Source organism: Neofelis nebulosa, chromosome 9 (genome assembly GCF_028018385.1).
Source record: "Neofelis nebulosa isolate mNeoNeb1 chromosome 9, mNeoNeb1.pri, whole genome shotgun sequence".
Classification (NCBI taxonomy): domain Eukaryota; kingdom Metazoa; phylum Chordata; class Mammalia; order Carnivora; family Felidae; genus Neofelis; species Neofelis nebulosa.
The window spans coordinates 2,755,028-2,764,492 of record NC_080790.1 but is presented as its reverse complement, the minus strand read 5'-3'; the positions used below and the strand labels follow the sequence as shown (position 1 = coordinate 2,764,492).

The window sequence follows — 9,465 nt, the reverse complement described above, 5'->3', positions numbered from 1 at the left end:
AGCTTCCACATGTTATGTACCAACTTAACTGAATTCCCTCTCTCGACCCTGGTTTTTAAAAACGAATCCTACAAGCTTTAAGTTCAATACATTAGAGGGGCACCTGGGTGGCTCAGTCGGTTGAGCATCCGACTTCAAGCTCAGGTCATGACCTCGTGGTTCATGGGTTCGAGCCCCACGTCGGGCTCTGTGCTGACAGCTCGGAGCCTGGAGCCTGCTTCGGATTCTGGGTCTCCCTCTCTCTCTGCCCCTCCTCCACTCATCCTCTGCCTCTCTCTCTCTCAAAAATAAGTAAACATTAAAAAAAAATTGTTTTAATTCAATACATTAGATGTGAGTCAAGTTTTTTTGTCTTCTTTTTGTGGAAGAGGACTTACTTTATTCGTATTCGTTTGTTCTGAACTCCTAGCTTTAAAATTCATTAAATAGTCATTTAATCCAACCCAGTCTACACACACAAAGAACAACCTGGGAGTGCCTTGTTAAATCTTTTTTTAAAAAAAAAAAAACATTTATTTTGAGAGACAGAGATAGAGCGTGAGGGGGGAAGGGCAGAGAGAAAGACACACACGCAGAATCCGAAGCAGGCTCTAGGCTCTGAGCACAGAGCCTGACACAGGGCTCAATCCCACGAACCGTGAGATCATGACCCGGGCCCAAGTCGGACGCTTACTCAACTGAGCCCCCCAGGCACCCCACCTTGTTAAATCTTAATTCAGAAATTACCATGCAGAAGTCAGGAGTGGAGGTGAGGAGGCCTATAACACCAGCCTTTTAACCGTGATGGCTTCTGAGCTACAAGGAGCTCAGCTGAAGGCAGGAAGCTGGATTCTTTCTGCCTTCACATGTCTGCCCCCTCCACTCTCTCCCCAGACATTTCTACCAACCTTCCTAATCAAGGAGATTGCTACCAGGAAGAACGCAGAAAGGACAGCTGCGGGCAGTTCTAGAACTTCTGATGGCCCAGTACCCCTGCATGTTTTCAGAAATATTGTCATTTCCAGGAAAAGTATACAATTTCCAAATGTCCCCTAATAGACTGTGTCTCTGGGTTTGCAATTCCCAAGAGCTCAATTACCTTTTATAGTAAGACAGCATGAATTGTGCTGATTTTAAAGAACATGTTTTAAGTAAAACACAACCTTTTACAGATCAATATATTTTGCTTTTTAAAAAGAAAATAAAATTTCAATCCAATTACCTGTTTCAGAACACCTTTAAAGAAGAAAAAAACTATTGCTTATGGCAAACTCCGTTGACAGCATTTTTCTTTAGCAGAAAATCATTTCCAGTCCCCTTCATTGTACAGGCAAATGTGAAGTCTTCAGAGGGAAGCGGGGAAATCAACCACAATTATTGTGAAATGTTCACAAATTGGCCAGCATTCGTGAAGCCAGGAATAAATTTAGAAACGTGCAAATTGGAACTTGTGTCTCTGAAAATTGGAAACTGAGTTATTCAAATACTGCTGTTCTTGGGGCACTTGGGTGGCTTAGTCGTTAAGCATCCGACTCTTGGTTTCAACTCAGGTCATGATCTCATGGTCATGGGATCAAGCCCTACTTCATTCAGGCTCTGTGCTGACAGTGCAGAGCCTGCTTGGGATTCTCTCTCTCTCTCTCTCTCTCTCTCTCTCTCAAAATAAATAAATAAAACATTAAAAATAAAATAAAATATGGAGCACCTGGGGGTCTGTTGGTTAAGCTTTCGACTTCAACTCAGGTCACGATCTCGTGGTTCGTGAGTTCGAGCCCCACGTCCGGCTCTGTGCTGACAGGTCAGAGTCTGGAGCCTGCTTCGGATTCTGTGTCTCCCTCTCTCTCTGTCCCTTCCCTGCTTGGGCTCTGTCTCTCTGTGTCTCAAACATAAATAAACATTTTTTTAAAAAGTGTAAAAAAATAAATTAAAATATAAAATACAGCTGTTGAGTTCCACACGACAAGAAAAAATGGACCCCATTGTATCACAGCACAGAGCACTTTAAAAACACCAGCTATCTACTTGTTGACTTTCAGGAGAAAAGGTAACTAGTGACAGTTTGCCTAAACATGGCTTTCCTTGGAAGCAGCACATTCAAGTTCCATCATGTGATGGCTGTTACGTTACACACAACTGTTTTCAGACAGCTCACTGCTCAAGACTATAATTCCCTTCCCTGATTTGTTTTTACACCTTTGACTGCAGCCAAATGAATGAAGCGTCAGTTGGGTAGTGATTAGAGTCCCAATTAACGTCTAATAAAGGGAGACCCACCAACCCCCCAGAATCCTGCTGCCCGGGTCCATCTTAGGACCCCCGAATGCTCATGCCTAGAAATGGTGGAGGAGGTCACAAGGAGGGTGGACGTCTTGAGGCCGAAGGTTGGTAAACTGCAATGACAGTTGAATGTGACGCTCTCGGGTGTAGCGACCTGACCAAGGTGACCCGGCCACGCCCGTGGCGACGGTATCGATCAATCCGGCAGCGGGTTGCCCGTGTCCACACCGCTCCGTCCAGAACACTTTCGGGCCTCCCACCCGACGCCTCTCCTTTTATTCAGACGGTGAGATGGTCTGGGACCTGTCAAAACACAGCAGGTTCTCAAAATGCACTTTGGAGTCTGGTTTCAAGGAAGTGCTGGGGATAATTACATTTTCTATGGGCGTTAGAGATGAAAACAGGCAGTAGGCACCTATTACCATGTGTCTTATTGCAAAATAAGGTGTTTTCTGACTTTTATAAGCACCTGAACATTTTAGTCCACAGCTAAATGAGAAAGTTGCGGGAATTTCTGTTCAAATATTTATGACCTCTTTCTTTTAAGATGAACTGGGGACATGCCCGGGGGTCAGGCAGCCCCTCCGAGCAGGCGGCCACTACGTTGCGAGTCTCACCTCCGCACACGTGGCTGATCAGGAAACAAAGGGCCTCGGCGGCCACGTGGACCGCATGAGCTTCGTGTCCACAGTGGTTCCTCCTGCCCCCTCCCAGGGCCCCCAGGGAGAAGCAGAAGCAGTTCAGGTGGGTATGCCGTGTCGTAGCCGAGAAAGTTGTGATGAGGAGACCCTGACCTTGGGGGCGCTGCCTCCGCCCTGGCCCCTCCTGCCTCCAGAGAGACACGTGTCCTTTACCGCCAAGGCTTCTCTGGGGAGAGCAGCCGATGTGTCTGGCTTCGTTGCCCTGGAATATCTGCCCGCAGCGATGTCTCTAGAGAGACACTATTTTCACCTTCCCAAGGCTGCCTGTTGTGAGAACGTTCTTGAACAAAGCTCTCAATACTTAGGAGATATGCAGAAACACCAGGTCTATGGAGAATTATCTCCCAGCAACGTATTTTTATATCTGCTTTCAGGCCACACCCGCAGACAGGCTTGTGTTTGCCAGAAGTTTTCGGTTTCAAAGTCCCAAGCACCTGTGTGTTTTTGGAGTCTTCTCCTTATGTGACCTTTAGAAAGGCGATTCAAACGTCACTGTGTGGGAGTGTCAGAGTGCAGTGATATCACAAAGGGCCTTTTCCGTGTTCCACGTTTCTCCTTCTACAGTCATTTCATAGATGATTATTTCCCCCCCCGAAAATCCATTTGTAGTTTTTAGTATGTTTCAATACATTTCAAAATCGGAAGACCATAGTTTAAGGTGTGATGGTTAGGCCCATCGAAGGCATTCACACATCTCGGAGTCCTGGAGACGATGGGCCCCACCCTCTTGAAACCCCGCCCCCCCACACGTGCTACTGAGGTTAACTTATGTGAACAGTGTCTTGATGGATGAGGACTGTGTCAACCAAGAGAAGGGGTGGAGGAACAAAGTCAGGAGAAAACAGGATTTCCGCCACACAAAACGTTAGAAAAGGAAGTGACGAGTTCTGTCCCAGAGCTACAAGTCTCCAATCTCGAGGAAACAGCGCCCCGGGAAGATCTCGAGTTGACACGAACCCGCTGTGGCTCTTAACCCAAAGGATGCATCGTAAGGAAACAGGCTCACGTATGTATCTCCTTTGGATGGAATATGATTTAATTGAGACACGAAGCCCCTAGTAGCCTCAGTTCGCACAAAAATCCAATTCTATTCAATTTAGTGCGATTACGAGGGCAGGAAGGCGGACTCCACCCTTAGACAGAGTTTTCATTGGGTATCAAAATTGTGACTAAGCTAGAAAGTTTAATTCAGTAGGAAAATGTTACTTTATTATCATCATTATAATTTGATATTTACTATGTGTCCGTAAGGTGCCGAACATTTATGGCTTCGACTACAATGTACCCCCAATACTAGGGCAGAACTCCTGGCTGTGCGCCTCGCTGCCTATATTTGTGCATCTTGAAGCCACGGTTATGAGGTGAAGGGAGCCTGTGATAGGGTCAGGCTCCCAAGAACAAATCTGTAGATCTCCCACCCACAGAGCAAGAGAGGCCCACCCTCCGTGTGAACGTCACCCTGGGGGACACAGTCCGATTAGGAAGTGATGTCTCCCTAAGTCCCAGAAAGAAAAATTGAATATATCATGTCTCATAGAGTTTGTTTTATTTTAATTTTTTAATTTTTTATTTATTTTTGAAAGAGAGAGAGAGAGAGCGAGAGCAGGAGTGGGGGAGGGGCAGAGAGAGAAGGAGACACAGAATCCGAAGCAGGCTCCGGGCTCCGAGCTGTCAGCACAGAGTCCCATGCAGGGCTTGAACTCACGGACCGTGACATCATGGCCTGAGCTGAAGTCTGAGCCACCCAGGAGCCCCATCATGTCTTTTATAGAGTTTAAACCAACACACATGTTGAACGTGTAAAAATAGATAGATAGATAGATGATAGATAGATAGATAGATAGATATGAGCAAATCCCACTTTTATTTCAGTAACACACATAATAAACAGCCTAGGGGTTCTGAGGAATATACAGCTAGATAATGGCTGGAAGGCCCTGAGACTTCGAAAATGCTAGACAACAAAGAAGAGCTGGCACCCCACAGTGATTCAGTGTGCGGTCAGTTCCACGGGAGGGACACGCTCAGAAGCGCCAGGCGGCGTTCCAGGCATTCCTGGTGGCAGAACAGATCGGAGTTGCGCGTTCCATCTGGTACAATGGCTTTTACAACAGGCGGTCGTTAATGACTATTTCTGAAGGTCGTGTCCCACGTTCTGACGTCCCTTCTGTAGTTTTCACGTGGAGAGAGTATCTGATAAATGCGCGTGTGGGCAAGGTTTTCCTTTTCTGCAAGGCAGAAGGGGAGACTCCGTTTCCGGCTCTGATGAGCTCGGTCATTCCTTCTCGTAAGAAGTAACCATGCCAGGGGCGCCTGGGTGGCGCAGTCGGTTAAGCGTCCGACTTCAGCCAGGTCACGATCTCGCAGTCCGTGAGTTCGAGCCCCGCGTCAGGCTCTGGGCTGATGGCTCGGAGCCTGGAGCCTGTTTCCGATTCTGTGTCTCCCTCTCTCTCTGCCCCTCCCCCGTTCATGCTCTGTCTCTCTCTGTCCCAAAAATAAATAAAAAAACGTTGAAAAAAAAAAAAATTTAAAAAAAAGAAGTAACCATGCCATGGGGCGCCTGGGTGGCTCAGTCGGTTAAGCATCCGACTTCAGCTCAGGTCATGATCTCACAGTCTGTGAGTTCGAGCCCCGGGTCGGACTCTGTGTTGACAGCTCAGAGCCTGGAGCCTGCTTCCAATTCTGTGTCTCCCTCTCTCTCTGCCCCTCCCCTGCTCATGCTCTGTCTCTCTCTCTGTCTCAAAAATAAATAAAAACTTTAAAAAAAAAAAAAAAAAAAGTAACCATGCCGGACAAAAGACTGTCTTTTAAAGTTTATTTATTTATTTTGAGAGAGACAGAGACCGAGAGAGAGCACAAGTGGGGGAGGGACAGAGAGAGAGGGTGAGAGGATCCCAAGCAGGCTGCACGCTGTCAGCGTGGGGTCCAAAGCGGGGCTTGAACTCACGAGACCACGAGAGCGAGACCTGAACTGCAACCAGGAGTCAGACACTTAACTAACTGAGCCACCCAGGTGCCCTTGGACAGAGTACTTCTGAAAGGCCCGCAAAATACGAAACAGTCGGAAAGACGGTAAGAGACGATCCAAGGGAAAGCCCAGCACAGGAACACGTGCTTGTACCCGGGGATCATTTGCAGATGGTGGTGGCTGTGTGGCATTCGCTCTGACACCATGTTAGAGCAGGGACTGCGCAAGTCAAGGCTCAGGGCCTGCCCAGGGCAGGGGCCTTACTGACAGACCCTGCTCCACGACGGGGCGGGGTGGGGGTGGGGGGGCCATAAGGGAGACCCTTGAGGCAAATGAAAACCCACAGCAATTCTTATCACCCCAGGGGATCCCAGGAAAGGTGCTTTGGCATCAAGAGGACCAGGGCAGAAAGAAAAGGAGAAGAAACAAGACAAAACCCGGCCACTAAGGTGTGGGTTGGCAGAGGGTTTCTGCAGAGAGAGTTTCAGGCTGAGACCTCGTTGGATTTGAGGTTCTGAAATGTCACCGTCAAAGACTTTGGCAGAGATTAATGCGAATCTTCTCTGGAGAAACACACTTATCCTCGCCTCAACGAACACTCACAGTTTTCAAAGACCACATGCCAGGGGCGCCTGGGTGGCTCAGTCGGTTCAGTGTCTGACTTCGCTTCAGCTCAGGTCATGATCTCACCGTTCATGGGTTTGGGGCCCGCCCTGGGTTCTGTGCTGACGGCATGGAGCCTGCTGAAGATTCTCTCTCTCTCTCTCTCTCCCTCTCTCTCTGCCCCTCCCCTGCTCTCTTGCTCTCTTTCTCTCAACGTAAATAAATAAATAATTCTTAAGACCATAAGTTATAAAATAGCTAAGAATGAGTACACATGCAGAACCGTACCATGAGAAAACTTCAGATACTGTAAGTATCAATATACACACATTTAAAAACAATGATGGGGGCGGCTGGGTGGCTCAGTCGGTTGCGCGTCCGACTTCGGCTCAGGTCATGATCTCACAGTCAGTGAGTTCGAGCCCCGCGTCGGGCTCTGGGCTGACAGCTCGGAGCCTGGAGCCTGCTTCCGATCCTGTGTCTCCCTCTCTGCCCCTCCCCCGCTCATGCTCTGTCTCTGTCTCTTGAAAAATAAATAAACGTTAAAAAAAATTTAAAAGAACAATTATGTTTCCTGGTTTCAAAGAAATGCAAGATTGAAAATACCTCCAGGTGTTCAGAAACTATAGAAAGTGTGATAAAAGAACCAAATAAACCTTCTTGAAATGAAAATAGCAATGACCAAAATAAAGAAATCGATGAATGTCTTTTAACAGCCAGGAAGAAATACCTGAGGAGAATATAAATAAGCTGAAAGGTCAAAAGAAATGGTCCGGATTGTTGCACAGGAGGAATTTCTTAAGCCGATGAGAGAGATACCAGTGAACGACTCGGAGAATGGAAAGTTAACACACGTCCTCAGCATCCGAGAAAAAGACAAGGAAAGAATGGACGGTGGCAGCACTTGAAAAGGCGTGACGAAAGACACGAGCCGCACGTGTGTGCAAGAGGGAAACGTACATCAAATAGCACGCCAATGAAAATATATCTCCTGCTAGACCGATGTTTGTAACATTACAGACGAGCACGCACAAAGAGAAAATCTTCAGATAGCCAAAAGAAAACGATTACCTTCAAAAGGGTGAGAAAGCAGTTGACAGCTTCTCAACTTCGATCGGAGAAGCCACGGGCAGTGAAATGGGATCTTCCATTTCACTTCATTTCCCTTCGCTGGCAGTGGCTTCTTGGACCCAGGTTCTCAGAGTGGGTCCTGGGGGGCAGGGGTGGATGGTGAGGGAGGGGAGGAAGTACAGGGGACAGGGCAAGGGTGACTGACACCAATGACCCTGTGCCGTCCGAACGTTCCCTAGTTCTCGGAAGGAAGGGAGGGTGGAAAAGACTGAGTAACCTTCTATTTTCATCAGTTAAGTAAATGTGTTATAATTTCTGGATTACTCACCAGAAGAAGAGAAACATAACATAGGCATCTAAACTAAGGAAGGGAAAAAATGAGATTAGGAATTCTCTAGGAGTTGACAAAACAGAAGGGAAATTTAGAAATCCTAGAACCAGGGGGACAAACAGAAGCACAACTCGAGTGACAGGTTAAAGCAGAACAAACGATTAGGTGTCAGCAGATAAAATGCTACATTAAAAAGAAAACAAGCGGGGCGCCTGAGCAGCTCCGGGGGTTAAGCGTCCGACTCTCGGTTTCGTATCGGGTCATGATCTCACGGTTCATGGGCTAGAGCGCAGAGTTGAGCATCCGACTTTGGCTCAGGTCATGATCCCAGTTTGTGAGTTCGAGCCCCGCCTCGGGCTCTGCACTGACAGCATGGAGCCTGCTTGGGATGCTCTCTCTCTCTCTCTCTCTCTCTCTCTGCCCCTCCCACACTCCCACACTCTCCCCCAAAATAAGTAAACATTAAAAAAAAAAGATTGCCAGAATTGATATACCTATCCAGCAATATTCCATTTACAAAAACATTACCGAAAAAGAAGAATGTGGAAAGATTGAAACTAAAAGATAGGCAAATAAACTTATAAAGCAAACACTATCAAATACAGTTTATGTGGCTATTTTAACATAAAAAACAGACTTTAAAGAGAAAGCTATTAATACTAACTGGCAAGGGTAACCCGAGAATGACAGGAATATTCGTAAAGGAGATAAAATAGCTTTAAATTTGGGGGGCGTGGGTGGCTCAGTCGGTTAAGCGTCCAACCCTTAGTCTCGGTTCAGGTCACGATCTTGCAGTGAGTCACGATCTTGTGAGTGGCAAATGTCTTCTCCCCACACCGTTAACCAAATGATCAAACATAAGCTAATGTGCATTTGGGAGTCTCCTGGTGTAATGCAATGTTAAGTGTCCGACATCACAGACGAAGTCTGTGTCAAAGCAGTGAAAATGAATCTAACAAAGCCATTACACCTGACTCTCATATACAGAAAACACAAGTCGAAGCAACAAGATACATCTCACCAGAAGGAAGCAATCAAACAAATTCAGAATTCACAACATTTTACAAGGCTTTATACATATGCACATAATATATGTATATATGTGTATATATAATGTATATAATGTATATATAATGTATATAATGTATATATATACAATGTATATATGTATATATACATTATATATAATGTGTATATATGTATATACACATTATATATATATAATGTATATATATATATATATATATATGCCTCTGTTGATAGGGTGGGTTATAGCAATTGGTTATTTAATGTTACATTAATTTTGAATTTTAGGATAAACATAATTTGGTCATGATATATTACTTTTTTTTTTTCTATATTCTGGATTTAGTCAGCATTTTCCTTAGCATTGTTGCATAGATATATCTGTTCATTTATTCTTTAATTTTACCTTCTCATATTGTCCTTAAGTAATTTTGGTATCATTGTCACTGCAGCTGCATAAAATTGAGGATTTTTCCTCATTTTTCTTACTATCTCAAATATCTCGTATA

General features: G+C 45.7%; 1 long non-coding RNA gene across 1 annotated transcript; it reads left to right on the top strand.

Moving 5' to 3' along the window:
• The first annotated feature begins 3,534 nt into the window (after positions 1-3,534).
• Positions 3,535-7,527, top strand: LOC131486149 (uncharacterized). Its single transcript, XR_009249199.1, has 2 exons — positions 3,535-3,963; positions 7,245-7,527. It is a non-coding gene; the product is annotated as an uncharacterized LOC131486149 (long non-coding RNA).
• The last annotated feature ends 1,938 nt before the right edge of the window (positions 7,528-9,465 follow it).